A 22067-nucleotide genomic window follows, 5' to 3' on the forward strand; every position below is an offset into this window, starting at 1 on the left:
AAAAAAAAAAAAAAAAAAAAAAGGAAATGAGAGAGGGGTGGGGGCACAGTATTTTGGGAGGCAAGGGTCTTGGTGCAGAGGGAAAAGCACTGTGGAATCCAGAGGCGGTCCCGTGTAGGTCCTTGCTCTAGACTGGAGCCAAAATCCACTTCAAGTCCTCCGTCCATTGTCTTCTTTGTTCAGCTGGTAGTGCTGAGACGTCTGAGTAATGGATTCCAGCCCTCTGTAGGGAGACACTTGCTGACTGCGGAATTTAAGTCTCTAGACTGGGAACTCTGCTCAGGGCAAATATTCCAGCTAAGTGAGTCCCCAGTCGGTGTACTGGTTTATGTAAATTTCACACACATGTAACTTTTATGAGACAAAAAAAATGAGTGGTTCAGGAGAGATTGGAGCTGCAATGGTCTCTCTCTCGTTTCCCCTTCATTTTCTTCCTTTCAGCATTCTCTACCAATTTTTTCTGTTTGTAAATCATTTTGTAAAGCACCGGCCCAAATGCGGCTCCAACCATGATCCCCAGATTAAGGCTTTCAGACAGTCCTACTCACAGCTAGTTGAAGTGTTCCAGGACTCTGATGTCCTAAAATTGGCAAGAATGGAACCTAGATCCTAAATGTGCTGCCCCTTGGACACTGGAGCCCTGAACTCTAGGATCCTTTCCTCCTGGAGCGAAGGAACCACGAGGCCACCATCTGCTACAGGTGGGTGGGTATGTGTGGCCTCTGCAGCTCCTGGGAGGGAAGAAAATCTGGGTCAAGGACATGGGGGTGAACGCCACCTGGGGTGATCCTCGGTTAGAGTGTGAGAGGCTCCGAGGTCAAATCACTGACCATCCCTCATTTTAAACTCTCATCCCACTTTACAGCGGGCAGCAGGATCTCGCAGCGGGTTTAAGCCAGGGAGGGTTCCTCCTGCCCAGCAACCCGCTAAGATGCAGATCCAAGAGCCCCGGGGTCTGTGCGGGACCCGGGTTCTCTTTCTAGATGTTCAAGGCTCGCCCAGGTTGGAGGGCTGGGAGGCGGCCGAGTCTCATTCTCAGGTCCCATATTGGGTGAAATTTCTGGGCTGGGGTCCACCATGAGGAAACTCCGCGCTCACTCAGGCCACACAGACTCTGCTGCTCTCTGTCACTGGCCCTCTTCTGGTAGCTAAAGCCGCACAGAAGAGCTTAGATTCAGCGTTTCCGGCTGGGTGGCCCTCGGGGGAGGCGGCGACGCCGAGCTTGAGAGTGAGGATCTAACTCCGCGCGTCAGGGGGTCGGGGCGTTCAGAACTCCTTCTCGGGTTTACAGCTTCTCCAGCTTCCTGGAGTCTAAACCGAAACCTCCTCCCGCGCACACGTACTGGCAGGCCCCTGGCCGCATGCACAAGTCAGAGGACTTCCTTGTGGTGACAAACGTCAGCTTGCTCCATAGTGCTCGTTGGTCTAGGGATATGATTCTCGCTTTGGGTGCTAGAGGTCCCAGCTTCAAATCCCGCACGAACCCGCTTTCTTCAGATACCCTGTCTCTAATGGCGAGGGTGGCGGAGCTTCGCGGAGTCTTGGGTAAAGAAACACAGATTCCGCACCCACCTCGGTCCCGCCAGCCGTCCCTCGTTTTACCCGGCGCACCCAGAAAGGTGGACGGCTTCTGGCCTGAGGCTCCCACTGCAGAGTTCTAGGTGCCGGAGGACTGGCGCTGGGGCGTCCGACCCGGACCCAAAAGTGGAAAGGAGGGAAAACCTTCACCGTGCCACGCGGGTCTCCGCGGAGATCTATCTAGTCCGTGCGGGGCGCCAAGCTACCGCAGGATCCCGGGTGACGATGGAATTTTGGACGTATAGTTTTCTTTTGGGTGCTAAAGGTCACAATTTGAATTCTAGAAAAGCCTAGGTTTTCGGACGTCTTTTTCCTTCTCAAGGTGCTGTCAGAAGCGCCTTCCACAATCAAGGGAAGAGAAGCCGAATGCAGTCGGATAAGGAAGCTGGGGAAGCTCTGCACCCTCAGTGTTGGGGCCAGAAGGGCGTGGTGTCACCATCAAAGTCAAGAAGAATATTCTCCAGGCACATGGTAGCTTGTCTACGCTGGAAGAGTATTTTAATAGGTATTATTATTCCTTTATGGTAAGGCCACCAGATCAGATGACTGCCATTGAAAAGACCGTTTGTTACAGTTCCCAGAAGAAGGGGGGACACCATGCTCGGAAGGTCACATGTGGAGGTACCTGTGTCAGGGTGTGTGTGTGTGTGTGTGTGTAGGCAAGGGGCCTGTATTGTGGTTTTCATAGAAGGAGCATAAGCTGTTTAGGATTCACTAGTTTGAATAATTTCAGGGAGCTCTGGGGCATAGGGGTTGGCCCTGGTTATCTGGTACCTGGCCCTGGGGTGATTAAGGTAAGTAGATTTGGAGTGTGAGAGCTGGATAAAGGAGGTGGTTGGGGACTGTGGGCTCTGGACTGGTTGATTTGCATTTGATCTTGGAGGAGTTATTTACTGTCTGTAGAAATTGGCTAACCCTGAGAGGGTCAGTACCTCCAGAGTCAGCAAGTTTCTAGATGCATCAGTATACAGAAACTAAAAGATATGGCTTACATAGGCAATGACTGAGGATCCTGATGGAAATTTGGGGGCCTTCCAAGTTAGGAAGAGCTACTAGATCTGAACCCTAGCATCATATCAGCCCCAAGATTACTGCCCCCACTAGGAGAACTGAGGGTGGGCCAGAGCTCCAGGTCATGTCTAGGGATTCAGAGCAGTGGGACCTTGTTTTTGTTCTAAACTAGCCTGGAGTTCCTCTCCTTAAGCCTGGGGCCATGTGTGTGGAATGCCCCTTTCATGCCTCTAGACCAGGCATCCTTAAACTATGGTCCGTGGGCCACATGCTGCCCACCCAGGACATTTATCCAGCCCACTGGGTGTTTTTGCCGCCGCTGCCTGTCCTGCTTAGCAGCCAACTCGTCCCAGGGCCTGCAGGCCAGCCCTCCAATGGTCTGAGGGACAGTGGACTGGCCCCCTGTTTAAAAGGTTTGAGGACCCCTGCTCTAGACTCTCCAGCCCCATTTATGGAGCTAGATCTCTTGCTTAGAACCTCACGGCGCACTAGGTTACCTGGAAAGTCCTCTTCTCAACCTGAGGTAACCTGGAACCCCCCGGTTCTTTTCATGCAGCCAGAACACTGAAGACTTTCCTTAAGGTGAAACCACCATGGCCTCCACCAGCTGAGTAGTTCATCTTTAAAGCCCTCATGTGAATCAGTGGTGTCCGTCCCTCAGGCCTGCCTTGACAGTCCTCTGCACTTTTGCACCTGCTCCCCTCTACTCCCAACCCTCAGCCCAGCTACAATTTATGTCCAAGAGAATGGAAAGTACACAATTCAGGGCAGCAAATTCCACTCAGGGAGGAAGGTCCGTTGAGAGACCTTACTCCAGCTTCAAATACCAGAGGAATTACAATTTGCCTTTCTGGTCATAGTAGGGTATAGATGGAGAGCAGAGCTGGGATGGGGTCTGGGACTGTAGGGTGGCTGGAGACAGCCCAGTGTGCAGTGGACTCAGATTCAAGCTGAATCTGAATGGCCAGATTAGGGTTGGGCACTGACCAGCCAGATTGGGGTTGAGCCAGGTGTCCAGCCTGCTCAGTGGACAGAGGGACCTGGATCTGAGCAACTGATGTTTTCCAGGATGGCTCCATGAATTTTCTCAACATGGTCCCCATATTTTGTTTCCCTGCTAACTCCACTCTACTCCCCTAGACCAATAAGCTGCTTGATGCCAGGCCTGAGCTCTGAAAGGTGGGCCTGAGGGGGGAGCCGCAGAAATGGGTGTGAAATGGCTGAGTAGCCTTGAAGGTGAAGGCCCCGGGTCTTGAGGCAGCTGTGCTAGGCAGGAATTAGAGGGAACTTCCATAGTGTCTCCTTCCAGTATGTGGCATGGGTGGAGGATTGTTGTTCCCAGCGTATCTGCCAGCCCACAACAGCCTCAGAAGAGTCCAAGCCCAGCTCTCAGCTTCTCAGCTCCACTCCTCAATCCTTAGCCAGATGAGGAAAGGAGGCACTCCAGACTCTTCCTGGAGCTGGTGGTCTCAGTTCTTCAAGGTTGGAGGAGGGAATAGCAGGACACTCAAAAACCTCAATCAGAGACTTCCAACTTGGAGTTGCAGGGTGTAGCCAAGATGATGCTCCCCTTTTCCTTCCTTACGATGTGGATCAGAATCGAACATTTCCCAACAAATTCTGGGAAAGGGGGACAGTTTGTGGTCTAGAAAACAGGACTGATTAAAACTAGTGAGGATGTAGATCGCCAAAGACAACAAACAACCACCCTGCAAGGTGGCTCATTGGTTTAGGGGTACGATCCACACTTAGGATGCAAGAGGTCCTGGGTTCAACTTTCAGACAAATCTTGGCTTTTTAAGAATGAGTAGGCTGCCTCCAGTGTGTGTATGTGTGTGTGTGTGTGTGTGGGACATGCTCAGGTGAGACTAAGGTTCACTTTCACTAGGGGAGCTTTCATATTGGTAGGGATCCTCTGACAAGCTCCTGAAGACAGCCCCCCACCCCCCACTTACCGAAAGTTGCAGGACAGGTAGATCCTGGTCTTCCAGTTGAGTGATGCTTGTGATCAGGACTAACCAAGCACAACCTCCTCTCCCCAAAGAGTGTCCCTATCAAAATTCAGCTTCTTGTGACTGCTGTAGATGCAGGACTAATAGCAGTGGCTCTCTCTACTGCTGTTAGGAACAGCTGTGGATGGCTTTGTCTAGTAGCTGGGTTCAAATCTCCGGTGGATGTGTTTCAAAAGTTCTATTGTGGCTCGGTGCCTATGGCTCAAGTGGCTAAGGTGCCAGCCACATACACCTAAGGTGGGAGGTTCGAATCCAACCCAGCCTGCCAAACAACAATGATGGCTGCAACCAAAAATAAGCTGGGTGTTGTGGCGGGTGCCTGTGGTCCCAGCTACTTGGGAGGCTGAGGCAGGAGACTCGCTTGAGCCCAGGAGTTGGAGGTTGCCGTGAGCTGTGATGCCACAGCACTCTACCAAGGGGGACAGCATGAGGCTCTGTCTCAAAAAAAAAAAAAAGTTCCATTGCTCAGAGAGAATGAAGTGGTCTGGGAGCCTGTATAAAGAGAGCTGGCTGATGCTGTGATGACAGGCTGTACAAGTGGTAGGGGCTTGGCTGTGAATGAACCAAAAATGATCAGGCAAATCAGGTCCTCCAGAAAGCAGGGTTGCCCACCCCTAGAGCCATAGAGTTCTCCTGTGGACACCAGGAGTGTTGGAACTGCTGGGAGTCAACGCCGCTGGGGATTCTGGACTTTGGGCCCATGCTCTCTGGCTTCCCTGAAACCCTGGATGCCGCCAGCAGAAACTGAATCCTGGTATCTGCAGAAGGTCCGGAGAACTTCTGGGTGGAAGCTGGAACCATGCAGGGTAGAGGGTGAGGCACAACACTGACCTAAGGACGCATGGATAGATGGTGGCTCAGGGGCTGCTCCAAGCCCTCTTGCATGGACAGAACTCAGGGTTGCCCAGAATGGGAAAATGACAACAGGACGCATTCCCACATGTGGTCACACAAACCCTTGAATGCATTTATGCACCAGATTACACTTGGCATGAAAATGTCATCTGTGTTTCCTTTGAATTATTTAAAATGAATTTATTTTTGTTAAAAAATGTTTTGTTTTTTTCTGCTGTGGCATCACAGTTCACAGCAACCTCCAACTCCTGGGCTTAGGTAATTCTCTTGCTTCAGCGTCCTGAGCAGCTGGGACCACAGGTGCCCACCAGAACACCCAGCTATTTTTTGTTGCAGTTTGGTCCGGGCTGGGTTCAAACTCATCACCCTTGGTATATGGGGCCAGCACCCTATCCATTGAGCCACAGGTGCCACCCCACCCCCCCAATTTTTTTTAAGAGTCTTTGTTGCCCCAGCTAGGGCACAGTGTCATCATCATATCTGGCAACTACCTCAAACCCTTGAACTCAAGCCATCCTCTTGCCTCAGCTTCTCAAATAGCTGAAACTACAGGTGTCACCACCATGCACCATTTTTTTTTTTTTTAAATAGAGACAGGGTCTTGCCATTGCTAAACATGGTCTTCAACTCTTGACCTCCAGCATTTACTAGCTTTGACCTCCCTGAGTGTTAGAATTACAGAAGTGAGGTGCTGTACCCAGCACCCCCCCCCCAAATGTTTTTAAAAATTATTTTGCCTAAACCTTTCTTGGTCTGGGTAATCCCGAGGTGCTGGAACCTGCAACCTTGCAGTGTAAGGAGAACCAAACCATGAGTGCTCATTGCTAGACCTGCCTCCTGCCCACAGCCACCGCTCCAGTCTCCAGGACTGAGGCTGGGGATGGAAGGTGTCTTTCAGGTGGATTGAGTAGGTCCTTGCAAGCCTGACCCAGGTGTGTGGGCTGGGACAGCAGTACCATACCTTGCTGATCCTGGTTCCAATAGCAGGAAAAAACTTCAGATAAAAAAAGACGTGAGAAAAGCAACTTCCCTGAGGGATGGGGCAGAGGGCCTGGCAATTAGACATAAGAGTTTTCTGCTCCCCACCCTTCCCCCAAATCCTGGAATGTGTGTATGTGTGTGGGGTGTTCCTTGAAGAAGGTGCTGAGGATCTGAGGACTTTTCACACTCCATGATGAACTGTGAGGACCTGGGTTGCATCCTGAGTGGAACCAGCTGCAGAGAGGAGACTGGCAGGCGGCAGGGGAAACTATGCATGGACTAATTCATATGGAATAATCCATAATGATGGTTATGCCTATGGCATTGTGGATATTTAAAAACAAAAAGTCAGGCAGGGTGCGGTGGCTCATGTCTGTAATCTTAGCACTCTGGGTGGATTGCTTGAGTTGGAGACCAACCTGAGCAAACATTGTGGCCAGTGCTTGTAGTCCCAGCTACTTTGGGAGGCTGAGGCAAGAGCATGTTTGAGCCCAGGATTTTGATGTTGCTGTGAGTTATGTTAACAAAGCACCCTATTGAGGGTGACAAAGTGAGACTTTCTCAAAAATGAAATCTTTATTTATAGAGATGTATGCAGGAGCTTTTGTGAGTGCAGTGATACTTTAAAGGTTTTGAAACATCAAAAAAAAAAAAAAAGTAGAGGGAGTCAATACATGGGAATGAGACCTGATGTGTGGGTAGAGGACAGAGCAGTGTATGGAACTCTGTACTTCCCACTCATTTTTGCTATGAACCTAAAACTACTTGAAAAAATAAAATCTATTTTTAAAAAGTACACAGGAAGTCCAGGCGCGGTGGCTCACTCCTGTAATCCTAGCACTCTGGGAGGCCAAGAGGTGTGGATTGCCTTAGCTTAGGAGTTCAAGACCAGCCTGAGCCAGAGCAAGACTGTATCTTAAAAAATATGTAGGTGTTGTGGCAGGCACCTGTGGTCCCAGCTACTTGGGAGGCTGAGGCAAGACGCTTGAGCCTGTAATTCCAGTACTTTGGGACATCAAGCCTGAGGATCCCTTGAGGAGTTGGAGACCAGCCTGGGCAACATAGATTTCTCCTCACTCCCTCTTCACTCCTCACTGAGCCCAGTAGTTTGAGTTTGCTGTGCGATGTGATGCTATGGCACTCTACCAAGGGCAACAAAGTGAGACTCTGTCTCAAAAAATAAAAAATATGGGTGGCACCTGTGGCTCAGTGAGTAGGGCACTGGCTCCATATACCAAGAATGGACTGCAACAAAATATAGCCGGGCATTGTGGCGGGCACCAGTAGTCCCAGCTACTTGGGAGGCTGAGGCAAGAGAATCACCTGAGCCCAGGAGTTGGAGCTTGCTGTGAGCTGTGATGCCATGGCACTCTACCAAGGGTGACAAAGTGAGACTTCATCTCTTAAAAAAATAAATTAATAATAATAATGCACAGGAAAATTTCAGCTACTGTTTCTTCGAATGCTTTTTTTATTCCCCTATTTTTCTCCTTTCTTAGGTCTCCAGTTACTTCAATATTAGAACGTATGTTAAAGTCCCACAAGCCACTGGGCACTCCTCACTCCCTATAAGAAAAAAAAAAAAAAGTCTCTGGTGGTGCCTGTGGCTCAAACGGGTAGGGCGCCAGCCCCATATGTCAGAGGTGGTGGGTTCAAACCCAGCCCGAGCTAAAAATTGCAAAAAAAGAAAAAAAAAAAGTTTTATAAGCACCAAACGCTCTGTTTCTTTAAGGTCTATTTCTCTCTCTTTTCTTCAGATTGGGCACTTTCTGTTATTTTATCTTCAAGTTTACTGATTCTTCTGGGGTTTCCTCTCCCCTGTTCTGCTAAGTTTATTACTCTGGTTTTGTATTTTTTAGTTCTAAACTTCTTCTTTCGTTAGGCTTTAATCCTTTTTTTTTTTTTTTTTTTTGGCTGAGACTTCTTACTTTTTCATCTTTTTTCAGGTGGGTTTAGTTGCTCATGAAGCATTTTTATAATGGCTGCTATACATCTTTATCTTTTTTTTTTTTTTTTTTTTTGGAGACAGAGTCTCACTATGCCACCCTCGTAGAGTGTCATGGTGTCATAGCTCACAGCAACCTCAAACTCTTGGGCTCAAGAGATTCTCTTGCCTCAGCCTCCCGAGTAGCTGGGACTACAGGCATCCACCACAACGCACAGTTTTTGTTTTGCTTTGTTTTTGTTTGTTTGTTTAGCAGGCCCGGTCCCAAACCCACTAGCCCCAGTGATTGTGGCCGGCGCCCTAACCATTGAGCTACGGGTGCCGAGCCTGTCTTTTATCTTTCAAGATAGGATTTTCCAGGCGCTTAGCCTGACCGGGTCTCTACTGACACCCGCTGGCTGGGAGCAGGAGAGGCTCCACTTACTGTTCCCCATGTGGTCGGAGAGAAAGTCAGGTTAACAACCATGGCCACCATTAGACGCTGGAGTGATATAGGGTCGTCGGAGATGCTTCTGGGCACACTAGTCATAGGCCTAAGTGGCCCTCTAGTTTCTAATCTGATCTCAGGAAGAAATGGACCCCCTCTCCTACCGCCTGAGGGATGGGCGTCCAGGATCAGTTCTGGTCATTAACCAAAGAAGGGCACAGGCCGAGGCCGATTCGCTCGTGCGCCACAGGAGGCTCTGGCGCAGGACAAGCCAGCGCCCTAGTCTGAAACGTCCCCTGGCTGCCCAGGCGGGGAAACCGGAGCGCAGGACTAGTGGAAAGGTGGGCAGAGGGCAGTGGGTTCCCTGGCTGGGGATGCAGCCCCGGGTGTCTGGGAACTTGCGGACCCCGGCTCACCAAACCACCCAAGCGATCTCCAACTAGGTCTCAGAAATTGGGGACCGTCTGGATCATCCGAAGGTGCTGGCGGACTGTGTTAGGGCAGTGGCACTTCAGAGCCAAACTGCGATCCGGCGGGAAGGCGGACCCCAAGCCCTCACCCGCCCGGCAGTCCTACCCCGGGCTCCCAGCGGTTTCCGGGACAGGATGTTCGGCCCTTGGCGGCTCCTAGTCTTTGAGGAAGGAGACAAAAGTTTGAGGAGAACTGGAAAAGAACAGGGCTTGTTTGGGCTCTCTCGCACCTTAGCGAGATCCCTACCCTACCAACGAGCCAGCTTCAGAGGTCCTTGACTTTGCTTACTCCTGGTCACCTTCACTCCCAATTCTCCAGCCTTGCAACAGTGTCCGCGTTCCCCGCTGCCCAGAGGCCCAGGAGGGTTCTGTGCATTCAGTCCTCAGCCTGAAAAGGTGAAATGGTTCGGCGTCGCCAATGGTTCGACCCCTACCGGCGCCAAGTCCCGGGGTATGAGGGAGGGCAGTAGCTCAGGGATCCGCGAGGTCACTCTGCCGCCCACAGCGCTGGGCTTGAATGGCCTCCAAACTGAGGGGAACTTGTGGGTCCTTCCCTGCCTCCCCTGTCCCGGGCCCAGAGACACTGGGAGAGAAAGGTCCTCAGGTTCTTCGGGCCATGACAAACAGGCGCCGGGCGCAGCTGGTGCTCTGCTCCTCCGGGCAGCAAATTTGGAGTTGAAGAAGAGTAGGCTTGAGGTTTGGGGGTCAGACACCGGTCACCCTAGACGACCCAGAGGATCAATGTGGCCTTTCCTGGGCCCTCCCTCAGGAGTCTCCACTTAGCTGGTGTTCTGGGTTACAGCCCCTAACTTTTCCAGCTCAGGAGACTTTGCCCTCCTCAGACCTCTGCTGAGAGTCCCAGCCCCTCTTCCCCATGCATTCCAGTCCTCGCCGATAAGTTCAAGTTTCTAGACCCTTCTCAGCTTTCTCACACCTGAGGTGTGAAACGGCTCAGACCAGCTGCTCTTTCTATGCCTCTTGCGCTTACAGCCTGGAGACCTTCCCCCACCACCTGGCCCGCTCTGGCTCCATTTCTCTTTCATCCCACAAACATTGTTTGCACGACTCTGGGCCAGGCGCTGTCCTTGGAACTCTGCATGGACCAGACCCAGAACATCCGCCTGGGGAGGACGTGACCTCTGAACAGGGTGGGTTCCAAGGACCCCCAGGTGAGGCCCGGAGGCCCGGTGAGCCTCCTTGGTCTCTCCACAGGCAGACTTACCAGCCTTTTTAACGTACCAGTATCTCCACCCCCCGCCCCACCCCCCGCCCCGCCTCTTCGGATCTGTACTAAAGGACAGGAAGCAATAAAAAAAACAGAGCAGCCCGGCTAGCTCAGTCGGTAGAGCATGAGACTCTTAATCTCAGGGTCGTGGGTTCGAGCCCCACGTTGGGCGCAGAGTTTTGGCTATTAATAAAGAGGGGAATTCGACAAAGCGCAGGTTACTTGGCCAGTACTTACCAGTTGGTTTCCAAGTATACAAAACAGTTTGAGATAATGCCGGCCAGTTTTTCCTACCGTCTCTGGCTGCACAATTCATGGTCCATGAAGCAAGTGAAATATTTGGTCCAACCAGCTTTTTGTTCATCTGCTTCAAGGACCAGAGGAAAGACACTTAGCTCTATCTTCTAAATTTAATAAATCCAGGCTGCTGATTATAGACTAAGGAACAGTATTTAAACTCAGAAGTCCTGGAATTTCAGGGTATGTGTGTGTGTGATGGGGGACCATTCTCCAGGTACTGACTCTGCAGCAGCCACCCCAGTAGCTTTGGAAGGGAATGCTCAGTAATTTCTTCCTCCCACACTCACCCCCAATTGAGCAGCCTGTCACTCCACTCTCTCCAGTAAAAGGGAATTGAAGGGCTTGGGGGTGAGGTGGGAGGAATATATGACTTCCATCAGCATATTTTCCTTTTAAAATTAAAATTTTCCGACCCTTACTTTATATCTCATATCAGCTAACTTATGAACAGTGCAGGTTATTAAAATACTGGGCTCAACATTTGCTAGAAAACAGATTTTCTTTCTTTCTTTTTTTAGAATATAAAAGTATGCATTTATTTTACATTAATGAAAGGGAATAGAGTGAGAGGGAAGAGATGAGAGCAGGGAGTGAGAGAAGGGAAGATAGGGAAGGGGGGTGAGAGAAAAGGAGCAAGAGAATAGCATCCCAAAGAGAGAAAGGAAGAATGCCAGTTCAAATTTTCTTTCTTTTATTTTTTGATGGGAAGGGGAAGTGAGGCTTCTCTGAGAGACAGCAGAGCAGCTGTCCTTGCCCCCCTGGACCCCTGGAACTGCAGATCCCAGGACTGTGGCTGATACTTAAGCCAGAAATCCCCAAACTTTCATGGTTCAGGTCACTGTGAATTTTTTTCTGATGCTCCTTGGGCAAGAGAAATAATAGTTCAGTTTACTAGTTAGGTCCATACAACTGAGTAGCTTAACAAAAAAAATCTTACCAATTTAGTACCCCTAGGTTCCTGTGGCTGCTGTAACAGATGACCACAAAGTGGGTGGCTTAAAACAGCAATTATTCTCTTATTGTTCTGGAGTAAACTGAAATCAGGGGGCCAGAGCAGAACTGGTGGTTTGGGGTGTCCCAGTAACTCAGTCCTGGCCTTGTGTTGAATCCAGTCCCCTAGGATAACAGCAAGCTGATTGTTCTGAGAAGAAAAAAACCCAGATATAACTGCTGTACAATTCATTCCTGTAACCACAAACCACTTGTATGCCAAATCTATGGAAATATAATTTAAAAAATAAAAACAGGAGGGGTGGGGCGTGCACCAGACAAAGGGAAACTAAAAAAAGCTTCGGGCGCTTTTTCTGCGGAGGTGTCTCAGATTAATTCTTAAGGAACTGAGAACTTAATCTTCCAAAATATCAAAAAGACCATCTTATGCTCCACCTCCCACCCCAGCTCCTGCAACACAAATGCCCAGCACACCAGGGTTTGTGGGATACAATCCATACAGTCATGGCCTACAACAAATACAGACTGGGAGGAAACCCGGGCACCAACACCCTTGGTCACAGCATCCTCTGGTATTACGATTCTAAAATCCCCAAGGCCACCAGATAAGCCACTGTTGCCCTACATGAGGTACAGCAGAAAGGTCTGGGACCAAGTAAAGGCTTCTAACCCTGACCTAAAGTTGTGGGAGATTGGCAAGATTATTGGTGGCATGTGGCGAGATCTCACTGATGAAGAGAAACAAGAATATTTAAACGAATACCAAGCAGACAAGATAGAGTACGATGAATCTATGAAGGTCTATCATAATTCTCCCACGTACCTTGCTTACCTAAACGCAAAAAGTCGTGCAGAAGCTGCTTTAGAGGAAGAAAGTTGACAAAGACAGTCTCACATAGAGAAAGGGGAACCTTACATGAGCTTTCAGCCTGCTGAAGATCCAGATGATTATGATGATGGCTTTTCAACGAAGCATACAGCCACCGCCCGTTTCCAGAGAAACCACCGCCTCATTAGTGAAATCCTTAGTGAGAGGGCGGTGCCAGACGTCCGGTCAGTTGTCACAACAGTTAGGATGCAGGTCCTCAAACAACAAGTCCAATCTTTAATGGTTTATCAGCGAAAACTAGAAGCTGAACTTCTTCAAATAGAGGAACGACATCAAGAAAAGAAGAGGAAATTTATGGAAAGCACAGATTCATTTAACAATGAACTTAAAAGATTGTGCAGTCTGAAGGTAGAAGTGGATATGGAGAAGATCGCGCTGAGATTGTGCAGGCAGAGGAGCAGGCCCGCAAGAGGCAGGAGGAGAGGGAGAAGCTGAGCAGGCCAAGCGCAGTCAAGAGCAGTGTCGTCCCCGAGGAGAGAGCCAGCAGAATGGTGAAGAAGGCACATCAACTCCTGAGGACAAGGAGAGTGGGCAGAAAGGGGGCGAAAACATGGCTGAGAAAGGAACCAGTGATAGCAACACCGGCTCAGAGAGCAACAGTGCCACAGTGGAGGAGACACCAACAGATCCCATACCAGAAGGTGAGAAAAAGAATAGATGTTGCTTTGTTTTATGTGTTCTAAATACTTTTTTAAATGAAAAAATGTTTTTTGGTTAAAAAAAAAACCAAAACAGATAGAATGATGGTTTCCTGGGATTGGAACAGAAGCCCTCATACTCAAGGTGAGAATCATACCCCTAGGCCAACAGCCATGTTGCCCCTGCTGCTGCTTGTCTTTGATTTTGTTTGCTTTCTCTCTGCCCTCACTTGGCTGGGAAAGTGTTCCTGATGTGCACCTTGAGGGAAGGGTACTGGGACAGGAGGTCTCAGGTTTCAGGAATGGGAAGAAGAGATTGGGTAAGGTTGGCATGGCTGGCTCTCAAGTCCAGGGGTCTGTTCCCTGAGGTGTGTTGGCCACTAGAACCTCCCTCTGGCCCAGGCTGAGACATGGAGACTTGGGTTACAATGGAGTTGGGTGCAGTTCAGGGACTGATTTCTGGCCCTCCCAACAGACCAGCTCTGGCCATGAGCCTTGGTCAAGCCAAGTCTCACTTGCCCCAGGAAGGGAGGCAGAGTCTGGGGCAGACCCAGGAGTTCTCTAAGCAAGTCATTTGTATATTTCCTTGCCTACCAGTCTTCAATAGATTCCTCTGGCTTTTCAAATAAAACCCGAATTATTTTCTATGACAGAAGAGCCTGCAGTATTTTCCTTCATTTGTTTCAACCCCCATCGGTTACCAGAGGCAGAGGTTGCAGGAATGCCACCACAAACACTAGAATTAAAGTCTAATATATATTATATTATGTTATATTTATTTATTTATTTATTTGGCAGAGTGACTCTGTCTCACTCTGCCAGCCCTGCCAGGAATGCTGGAAGCTACCAGATACAGGAAGAGGCTAGGAAGTAGTCTCCCCTTGTGGGATAATTTCCCACCTTACATGCATCTCTCCATTCTCTGACAGAACCTTCAACCAACATCCCCTAGAGCCTTTGGGGGAGAGTGGCGCTCCCAACATCTTGATGTAGAACCTCTGGCCTCCAGAACTGTGAGACAATACATTTCTGCTGTGCAAGCTACCCAATTTGTTACATGGCTGCAAGGCTGCCCTCCCTTACTGCCAGAGCCCTCTCTCACTACCCAACGAAAGTACTGGGAGCAAAGAGTGGAGCTGGATACTGGGGTCTGGCATGCCAGGAGGAACTGGGCTTCCAGGGTCCCTCTACCCAACACAAGCAGGAAACTCGTAGAGCCACAGCCTTCCTCTAGGTCAAGCCAGAAAACAAACCAACACAATGAAGCTGAGGGATGGGGCTCACCAACCTAGGACCCAAATCCCTTCAAGGATCCAGGAATATCACTCTTGTCTTCACAGCTCCAAGCATTGGATCTATACCCACAGAATGGTCCAATCAGACTATGTACAGTATTGAATTGAGTAAAATATATTATTACAATTAATTGTATCTGTTTCTTTTTGCATTCTGTTTCTTTAATGTGGCGATTAGCAACTTTATATTTACTTATTTACTTGATACAGAGTCTCACTATGTTGTCCTGGGTAGAATGTTGTGGTGTTACAGCTCACAGCAACCTACAGCTATTGGGCTTAGGCAATTCTCTTGCCTCAGCCTCCCAAGTAGCTAGGACTACAGGCGCCCGCCACAATGCCTGGCTATTTTTGTTGTTGTTGCAGTTTGTCCAGGGCTGGGTTTGAATCTGCCACCCTCAGATATATGGGGCCGGTGCCCTACTCACTGAGCCACAGGCGCCACACCCAGTTGTTATTTTTCAAATACAGTAGAACCTCCATACCTGACCATCTCCTTACATTGACTACCTCCTTAAGTTGACCTAATTTTCATAGACTGAACACGAATCACATATATGTATCAGTATAGTAGGCTTAATTCTTTATGTTCATCACCTCTGTATGTTGACAAGTTTGTTACAGTCTCTTGGGTTGTAAACTTATGGAGATTCCACTGTATTTTCTGTCTCCATCCAATTTCATGTACTCCAATTATACTTGTATTAGGGCACTGGAAATTGTCCCACAGCTCACTGATGTTCTGTTCATTTTTCTAGTCTTTTCTGTCTGTGGATTTAATTTTCAATACCTTCTGTGCTATGCATTCAAGTTCACTGATTTTTTTTCTCCTACAATGTCTAATTTGCTGCTAATTCTATCCAGTATTGTCTCAAATATTATAGTTTTTCTCTAAAAGTTTAATCTGGCTATTTTTTAACTTTCCCATCTCTCCTTAACATATCCATCTTTCCTACAGCTTCTTGAATATGTAATGACAGTTTTAATGTCCTTGTCTACTAATTTTATCACCTACTTCATTTGCATCTATTCAGTCTGTTATTGATTTTCTACAAATTATGGGTATTAATTTCCTGTTTTTTTATATGTGGCAATTTTTCATTGAATGTCAGACATTTGTAATCTTACCTTGCTGGGTGCTGGGTATTTTTGTATTCCTATACATATTCTTGAATACTTTTTCAGGATGTGGTTAAATTCCTTGGAAACAGTTTGACCTTTTGGGTCTTGCTATTAAATTTTGTTAGATGAAAGCAAGGCAGGGACTAGGAGAGGGTCTCTCTGGGCTGTTAATATGTCACCTCATAGACCCTACTGTGATGAAAACTATAGGGAATGTTGACTGAGATATTCAGTTGGGGTCTATAAGGGGTATTTTTTTTTTTTTTTGAGACAGAGCTTCAAGCTGTCTCCCTGGGTAGAGTGCTGTGGCATTGCAGCTCACAGCAACCTCCAACTCCTGGGCTCAAGCAATTTTCCTGCCTCTGCCTCCCAAGTAGCTGGGACTACAGGCACCCGCCACAACGTCCAGCTATTTTTTGGTTGCAGCCATCATTGTCTTTTGGCAGGCCGGGCTGGATTCGAACCCACCAGCTCAGGCATATGTGGCTGGCACCTTAGCCGCTTGAGCCACAGGTGCTGAGCCTATAAGAGGTATTTGTCCCCAAACCACATAGACACAGTGGGTCCCTGATTGGGCTTCCTCAGGGGAAGCATTACTGATTCTGACTCTGGAACTTTGTTCTTCTGGAGAGAACAAAGATTCCAAAGATCAGTAGAAAAGTTCCCAATGTTTGTCTGGCTAGCTCAGTCCACAGAGCATCAGATCCTTAGTTCCAAAGTTTGGGTTTGGGCTCAGTGCCTGTGGGTCAAGCGGCTAAGGCGTCAGCCTCATACACCGAAGCTGGCAGATTTGAATCCAGCCCGGGCCCACCAAACAACAATGATGGCTGCTACCAAAAATAGCTGGGTGTTGTGGCAGGTACCTATAATCCCAGCTACTTGGGAGGCAGAGGCTGGAGAATCGCTTGATCCCAGGAGTTGGAGGTTGCTGTGAGCTGTGATACCAGGGGGACAGCTTGAAGCTCTTTCAAAAAAAAAAGCAAAGTTTGGGTTTGATCCCCACACTGGCCAGTGCCTTTTCCGTGGGCTCATTAGCCACAGCCCATTTCACACTCTACAATCTCAGAAAAGGTTTTCCCTTCCAAGCATTCACATTAAAATCTCCACTGATGATAGAATTTATTGCTCAGAATTCTAGGGAATTTCTAAGAAAAATCAGCCAATGGAAGGAGTAGACTTCCAGTTCCTTTTCCCATTTATTTATCAGCTTTGACAAGTTAGTATCTTGGATAGCCCTGAAGAGAGGTGATCTCCAGAGAGGATACAAACCACTGTCTACTGACCCAGTGCCCAGACATGCTGGTGTACTCTCTCCTGAATCAGATACTCTCAGAACTTAGTCTTAGTCTGCTCAGGGTAAAATTAACCAAGGGACTCAGGGTCCAGAGCAGCGCCTCTCACCCAGGAGGGAGTTGAAGCCCTCTTGCCCTGTGAGGGGGGAAAGAGAAGACCCCGGCTGACCTAGACCGATGTAGGAGCTGGACCCAGGCATTCACAGAAGCTGCAAAACTGCATGCAGTGTCAGTATCTGCAATAGGAGTATTAATTCATAAGGCTGCTGCAGGCAGCAGGATCTATGAAAAAAATCTAACATCCTAGATGGGGTTCCATTGAACGACCTTGAAAGGAAGGGCTTTGTGAGCACTCACGCCTGAGTTAGCTGGGAGGCTTCAGCACTTTCCCAGTGCCTCCCCACCCCATAATCATTGGACGTCTGGCCGGAGGTAAATTGGGCCGTGCTGGGATCTCCCCCTCTAGGCACCGAGGCGTCCTGGCAGCTGCAGACTAACCTAAGGGGATTTGGAACAGGTGACCCCACAACCTCCCGTTCCAGCACCCACCCTTGTCATCCCAGCCCAGAGATGAGCAGATCCGCAGTTTCCCCGGGGGCCTGGCGTAGGCAGAGCTGCATAGGGCCCCACTGAGAGCTATTGAGTAGCTTGGGAAGTTTGGCACATATTGATAACGAATCCACTTCAGGCAAGGGCTCTGCTGCAGTTTGGGCGAATTGGTAGGAAAAGAGAAAGTGTCCCTCATTCCACTTTGATTCATGTGATTGTATTAACAGGCAATAATTGTGAGTTCTAAGGTTCTGTGTTTGGGGGTGACTGAATCATTTCTGCATTTGCTGCTCACCACTGCCAAGGTCCGGCCTGCAGCCAACTCCTGGATTCAGGGCCGCTGCATCCCTGGTGCCTCATCTCTCCCCATCCGTGGACCCCAGAGCTTATTCCCGGTGGGCCCTAGAGCTTGGTCCCAGGTCAAGTAGACATGGTGGTGTCCTCAGTTGGTATAGCGTGTTCCCAGGTGGTTGGGTGAGCTGTGCTACTCAAAGAGAAGGGTGGCCCAATGGTAGATCCTCCTTCTCTGAGGAGCTGTGGCCTCTTATTCTGGTGGGGATCTGGGATTCTGATCTCGGGGTTCTTCTTCTGGGACCCCCAAAGAGCTCAGAGGCTAGAGGTGTGTGACATGTCCAATTCTTGACATTTCTCTTTTCTGCATTTGGGTCCAGGTAGAGAAGATCTTCCAAGACTAGAGCAGGGTGGCTCTAATACCAGGTGGGTCTTTCTCAGCCCTTCCTTAGCTCTGTTCTTGTCTCCAGGGCACCTTAATCAAGAATCAGGAACCACAAGGCCTATGCCTGCTCCTCCCTCAGTAGTTCCCAGTTCCATCTAACCCGGACTGGGACGTGGTAACCAAGAGAGGCAGCTGCAGCTGCTTGAATACCCGGTGCTGGGCTGCAAACCCAGTGACCTCAGTCCCCAAACTGCCCCACCTAGCACGAGGCCCTAAGGCCTGCTGAGGTCAGTAGACATGGGGACACGGTTGCTGGGCTGCGTCGGCTGGGCTGGGGACCAAGCAGCCACACTCCTGGGATTGGAGGTCCTCTCCTGGCCCACTGTTTCCCCTCGTTGTACCTCTAGAACTTTGGCCACATCTAGGAGGCTTATCCCAAGATCTAGTGTCTATAGGAACGGGGTGGAGGGACATCAGGGATCGGAAGAGAGAGATGGGAAGGAGAAGCCTGAAGGCACCTCAATCACTTGAGCTCTCAGACCAAAGGACAGAGCCCTGTCCTTCACCCGGTCACCTGGCTAGCTCAATCATAGAGTTTAAGACTCTCATTCTCAGGGTGGTGGGTTTCAGCGCTTTGTTGAGTGAGCATTCCCTTCTGAATTTAAGTAACTCTGAACACTGTTTAGAGAGATCCTCCTGAGAAAACTCTCAAGTTGGGTAATTTTCTGTTGTTGGTGGTGATTTTAATTCCGGAATACACATCCTGAGTCATGTTGCCTATATTTTGGGATTAGTCTGGGGTGGGGTGGGGATGTGGCTGAACTGGGGAGAGACAGAGCCAGACAGGAAGGAGCAGTCCCCTGTAGGTGTGGTCCAGGTCCTGCCTCCTCCTCCCGGCCTCATCCTAACCCAGCCTTCCACTTTGGGTCAGTAGGGCCCTCTGAACCTCTCACTGTGAGACTCACATCCCACACCTTCTGTTGAGTGAGTGGTAAGATTGTCATACCATGGAGTCCTCCAACTGAGGGTACAGGAAGGGACCCCTAGGGTAATGATCTGTCTACCAAAGAGGAGGGGAGCTGGCAGGGGGCATGACTCAGGAAGAGCCCAAGTCTAAACATTCCTATTATCTCACTAACTAAGGGACTGCTGTTATACTCCTGCTCAAACCACACCAAGACTTCTCCTCAGAGGAACTCAGGACAGTGCCCTAACCCCAGGGTAACTAGGAGGAGCAGGTTGTCCACCTGCCAGCAAGGACCTGGGCCTCTGAGTGGCACCCTACCTCTCCTCCCCATGGAAACTGGATGCAGGGGGCTGAGGTCCCTGGTCTGCTGCTTCAGGGTGCCAGGCTCTGTTTGCTCTTAAGACTCTTCTCTCTACATACATCAGTGCTGGCTGAGGCTCTTACCTCAGGCCCTTACCCCATGCTGAGTGCACCTTTGGGGGGGGGGGCTGGGCTTTTGAGTTTAACTGAGGCCTCTTACCATCCCATCATGCAGCCCATAAAAATAACCCAGATGACATCCCAAAATGTGGTCTCTTGGCCTTTTCCAGACTTTTCTATTCCTACCCACAGGAGCTAGCTGAGGCCCCTTTGGTGCTCTTTGTGACACCTTGCCTTGGAAAGGATGGACAGGGGGACCCAGGCCACCAGAGAGAACAGTACAGGACCAAGAAACAAACATGTTTACAATTAAACAGAACCCTCAGTCAGGGGCCAACTTCTGGGGACTTCTGCCCTCTCCTCCTCAAATGCAGGCAGCCTATTCCCTCCACCAAAAGGATCCTGGCTGGGTGTGGTGTCTAAGAGCTCTCTCTAGATGTGAAAGGTCCAGGACATAAATCCCAGTAGTTCCTTTAGGGCTAGGAGAAAAGATTACAGGACCAGGTCCCTCCCTTGTACCCCTAAACTCCATAGATTAGGACTCACAATCTGTCTCTCAAGGGCCCCAGTTTACCTATCTGTAAAGTGGGATAACAGGAACTCATGTTTCAAATATTTGTTTTCGGGTATTACTTAATTTTTTGGCAAAGAATTTAGAACAGTACTTTAAGACTGACACATTACTCCTGCTCACCCACCCTATGAATTTCAGATACTATCCCATGAGCCAGTTTCTTTTATTATTTATTTATTTATTGAGACAGAGTGTCACTATGTCGCCCTTGGTAGAGCATTACAGCTCACAGCAACCTCAAACTCTTGAGTTTAAGTGATTTTCTTGACTCAGCCTCCCAAGCAGCTGGGACTATAGGCACCCACCACAACATCGGGCTATTTTTGGTTGCAGGTGTCATATTTTTGTTGTTTAGCAGGTCTGGGCAGGGCTGGAACCCACCAGTCTTCATGTATGTGGCTGGCGCCCTACTCACTGAGCTACAGGCACCCAGCCTGAGCCAATTTCTTGAAATAAATCTAATAACAATAACAAATACATGCACATGTATACATATATATATCTTTATTTGCCTCTATTTCTTTCGAGTATCTGATTTAGTAAACACGCTGTGTGTTTGATACTGTTATTTATCGACCAAAGAAGGAGTGAAACAGAGGAGAGCGCTCAGGTCAGAACCCTGTGCTGGGGATAGGCAGGAGTCATCAGCAAACACAGACTGCCAGGCCTTGCCCGCTGCAGCACACTGAGCTGGACTCCCCTCTCCTTGAGTTAGAACTGCCCTCAGTCGCTATCACCTTTTAACTGTTAGTTTCATGTCTGAATTGCTTTCCCTCGGGCTACACAGTGGCCTGCAGTCTGGCTGGCTCGGGGGTCCAGGTGAGATCTATAACCCCCAGTCTCAGGCGTGTGGGCTTGACCCCTGGTCAGGGACCTCTCCAGCTTAATGACCGTCCCCTTCAGACTCAACTTTGGGCTCCTAAGGAATAAGACCTCAGCGTGGATTGTTGAAACTGAAGAGGAGCAGGTAAACCTGGAATCCACCGGGACACCCGAATCTGTGGCCCCTCATCTGAAGGGGTTGCGCGATCCATCAGTTGCAGACTCAGGCCCTTTTTTTACCGCGGAACAGCGGCGGGAGAGAAGGTCAGAGGTCCTTGAAAGAAAATCCCCTCATAACTTCCTAGGTGAGGTGAGGGCAGAGCACAGCTCAGGAGGCCTCCGTGGGCTTCCTGAGGCAATTGAGTCGCAGACAGTCTCTTCGCTGCTTCCCTCTCTCGCTGCAGGCGGTCTCGGTCTTGGCTCCGGCTCCCGGCCCTCCGGTCCCCCGGACTCCTCCACCTGCGGGCGGCTCCGTGCAGGCGGGAGCCGGGGCTCCTGTCAGCCGCCCCTCGGAGCTCACCCAGCCTCTCCGGCCTCCTCGCCTCTTCCTCCGCCTCCCTCTGGGTGGGTCTCAAAACTCCTTGGCCCAGTGTGGCAGCCCTGGCTCTGTGCCGCTCCCTCCCACCAAGGCTGGATCCAGCCCCTGGGTCTGCTCCCTCCCTCTGACCTGAGTCCGGACTCAGAAAAGACATTTCCAGGGAATGAGGAATCAGCGGGTCAGACCAGCTTCCAGGAGCCGGAGTCAGGGGCCAGCGGTCCCTGGAGGCCTCCTCAGGCCTCAGGGCGGTGTGGGACCGGAGTCAGCAGGTGGACCTCGAGGGCAGAGAACTCGGGATCCAACCACCATCTGGTGGCCTCCGGCTGCCGGTTGGTCTTTGGGGCCGCGCCTAAGGGGGGCCGTATAGTGGTGAGAAACAGGATTCCACAATCTCATGGTTCTGATTTCACCTAGGTAGGCACGATATTAACTTCGTAGGATGCCCGGCTAGCTCAGTCGGTAAAGCATAAGACTCTTAATCTGAGGGTCTTGGGTTCGAGCCCCTGCTAGGCGCGGCTTTTACAGTACCT

The 22067-nt window shown here is 49.7% G+C and overlaps 1 non-coding gene and 1 pseudogene across 1 annotated transcript; both read left to right on the forward strand.

Annotated features, from left to right (window-relative positions):
- The first annotated feature begins 10603 nt into the window (after nt 1-10603).
- On the forward strand, nt 10604-10676 carry TRNAK-CUU. The gene has a single exon. It is a non-coding gene; the product is annotated as a tRNA-Lys (tRNA).
- Nucleotides 10677-12201: 1525 nt separating this feature from the next.
- On the forward strand, nt 12202-13414 carry LOC105887070 (annotated as a pseudogene).
- Nucleotides 13415-22067: the final 8653 nt, after the last annotated feature.

The sequence above is a fragment of the Otolemur garnettii genome, unplaced genomic scaffold, assembly GCF_000181295.1.
Source record: "Otolemur garnettii isolate 467f Iridium unplaced genomic scaffold, OtoGar3 scaffold00044, whole genome shotgun sequence".
Lineage (NCBI taxonomy): Eukaryota > Metazoa > Chordata > Mammalia > Primates > Galagidae > Otolemur > Otolemur garnettii.